The sequence below is a fragment of the Meleagris gallopavo genome, chromosome 2, assembly GCF_000146605.3.
Source record: "Meleagris gallopavo isolate NT-WF06-2002-E0010 breed Aviagen turkey brand Nicholas breeding stock chromosome 2, Turkey_5.1, whole genome shotgun sequence".
NCBI lineage: Eukaryota > Metazoa > Chordata > Aves > Galliformes > Phasianidae > Meleagris > Meleagris gallopavo.
In genome coordinates, this window is record NC_015012.2 from 96760108 (window position 1) to 96763538 (window position 3431).

The window sequence follows — 3431 nt, forward strand, 5'->3', positions numbered from 1 at the left end:
CCACATGCACAAAAACCACACCTCATATCTCTTTTTGAAGAACAAATGCTTCTCTCTGTGTACTTGAATTACCCTTTCTGATGTATGGAAGAAAGACATGTTTCCTTACTGTCCTACAATTTACCATTTTGCCTAACATGTCTTACTAGCACACTAGAGTTCCATAGCAAATGATTAACATTTTTCTTACAGAAAATAGAAAATTATATTCAAATTGGCAAGGAGATTCAGTCTTGACAACTGATGGGAAGGTACTCACGAGCATATTTTGAGCTAGCTATTTTGATTAATTTTGCTGGAATGAGACTGCCTTCTCAATATGACATTTCTCAACACTTAATAGTTGTTTAATGCTCCCAACAGGCTCAGCCCTGCACTTTGTAAATCAGCAAAAAATAAAATGAAGGTCTTTATTTTACCACTTCAAAAATTATTATCCTTTCTTTTCTGGTTTGTATGCTGATAATATATTTTCTGTAAAGGGACAAGGAGCAGACTGACCTGGAAAAGGAAGTCTTTTTTTATGTAGAACTGTCTTTGATCACTCACAAGACTTGTGCTCTGATCTAAGCTCATTGACATCAATGGAAGAAAGACTGCTGTCAGCCTGGGGGGAAGGGTTGGCTCCTGTCCACACAGTGTCCATATACGCAAAAGTAGATGCTAAAAGATAAAACATACTGAAAGTCAGAGTTACAAGTTACAAAAAAGATACTTCTCTTTCCCTTCCACAAGGTTAATGTTTATAACACAATTCAATGTTTTTTCACTTAACATTTTTTTCTTAGTTTCTGACACAGTAAACTCCAATTTCAATATCTATTGTTGCTGTTTACCCAAAGATAAACCTTGGGTACAGAAAAGAGAAGAGCTTAGTTCACAGTTTCTATCACATAAAAATGGAAGGCCGCCTTCATAGACGCATCTTGGTACTCCAAAAAAAGTAGGAAAAGGAAAAAATAAGGTTCTCCCCTGCCGCTGAACTGTATTTCCTTCAGGAAGAGCCATTCCAGAGAATGAACTCAGAACTTCAATTATGGACATGATCATAAAAAAAATAAAAATTAAAAAAAAAGATAATTGCAGAATGCATTCTGACAAATAGTGGAATCTTCAAAAAGATCATGAGGATATCATGATCATTTCATCACATGCCATTCAACTGGTTAGCTCTTTAGTATCATTGATTGAGACTGAGCTATGTTTTATATTTCATGTTCAGAAAAGAAGTCTCTCATTTAATTGAATGAGAAAATATACTGAACAATGTTTGTCACTACCAACAGTTTCAAACAGGAACTTCCAGGTACTAGGAATAAGACGTTGGATCAGCCCATGGCACCCTTTTAATCCAGAATTCTGGCCAATGTGTTTTCAAGTCAAACATCTCTTCACTTCTGGTTAATGCCTTCTACATAAGCACCAAAGTTACGGAAGGCAGGCAGCAGATAGATACACAAATCTTTATTGCTGAGCTGGTCTACAGACTTTGATCCGACTTTTAGGACTTGACTCCTTTTCATATCTCAAATATTATATGCTGATTTTGCTCTACAATTTCAGCTAACTGATATGAATTATTACATCAGTAAAAACAGACACAGGATTATATTCATCTAATGTCTCAATAAAGCATATACTGTTCATTCAGAGTTTGTTCCTTTAACATCAGATTGAAATGCTAGTATTTTCACTGAGATATCTAAGAGTAGAAGTAATGTTTATGAAGTTTCAGGTTTGGAGAAAGATACCAAAGAAATTAAAGTATAATTTTTAAATTATACTGGAAAAGCTAAATTGACCTCATGGATAGACATGTGTCATTACTACTTTAAGAGGCATGGAAGGGCAGGAGTAAATTCAGAAACTGAAATGTGTAACTTTTTCCTTCCAAAACTGAATAGTTACATTTACAGCAAATGTATCCCCTTCCACTATGAATCACTGCTTCAGATTCCATTAAAAATCATGAATTTCCAAAAGAAGTCTTAGAGTAATCTAGATTTTTTCATCCATCTCCTTTCACTCATTTCTCCTGCTAGGCTTGGAGGCTCTGTGAATCCACTCCAGATCTGTTAGGGCTTGTGGCTCCAGCTAGTGCTGGGAAACTCAGCAAGTGAAACAGAAAACACTGGTTGAAAGAACAGAGATTGGTGCAAGAGCTTAGGTCTCTCATGTTTTGTCATAGTCAGAAGGAGTATGGGGTGGGGGGGTGGGAGGAAGGGAGAAATTGTGTAAAAAGCCATCTACTAAGAAAAGAATGTTTGATTTGGATCACAGGATGTGAGACTGGAGAACAAATTGCATAACTTTATGGCTTGTCCTTATTTGCAATGATTCAGTATCCGGCACTGCTCATCCCATTTCTAAAAATGGTATTGGTGAGTTACAGGGAATTCAGAGGTGAAGGGGACAACTGAAGAATGGAGGAAACACCTCTTCATTTTGAGGCAGATAGCAAGGACTGGGTCTGCATGTCATCCTAGAAACTCTACAGATTACTGCTTCTTTGCCCTTCTCCACTACCTAAGGGACATTCACCAAGACCAAATCTCAATAATATCTGCTGTCTGAGGCTCATCTGCCCCACTCCAAGGTTAATTCAGTACTACAACAATCCTTTCTCAGTAGTGTTCTTTTTAGAACTGCCTAACAGAGCACGGAGAGCCCCTTACATGGAGGAGGAGTGATGAGGTGAGTGTGATGCCATGAGAACTACCATCATTGCATCCATGCCTGTGCCTTCCCTGCCAAGACCAGTCCAATGTGGGGGAATCCCTACAGCCTCTCCACAGCCCTGCTCAGAGGCATTTCTTTGTCCCAAAGTTATCCTCTGAGTAACTTCGCCACCAAGGCTTTTTCATTATTAGTAGGCTCCCTTGAATCACCAGCAATGTAGAATCACATAATGACCTGGGTTGAAAAGGACCACAATGATCATCTAGTTTCAATGCCCCTGCTATGTGCAGGGTCGCCAACCACCAGACCAAGCTGCCCAGAGCTACATCCAGCCTGGCCTTGAATGTCTCCAGGGATGGGGCATCCACAACCTCCTTGGGTAACCTGGTCCAGTGCGTCACCACCCTCTGAGTGATCATCTAAAGCACATAATCATTAAGGTTAGAAAAGACCACTACAATCATTTAGTCCAACTACCAATGCCCACTAAACCGTGCCCCTCAGTGCCACATCTCCACATTTATTGAACACCTCCAGGGACAGTGACTTCATCGCTGCCATTCCCAAAATCTCTTTTCTCCCATTTCTAACTCTTCCCTATCCTGATGTGGGAGCAAGGGAGCCAAGACACAGCCTGCCCTTTGTCATTTCTCTGCAGAAGGGCTCTTCTGCCCTGCCAGGCAGTGGCCATGGAGCAGAGCACTGCTTCCCACACCTCCCTGTCTTCTTCTTACTTTTCATTTTACCTTTTT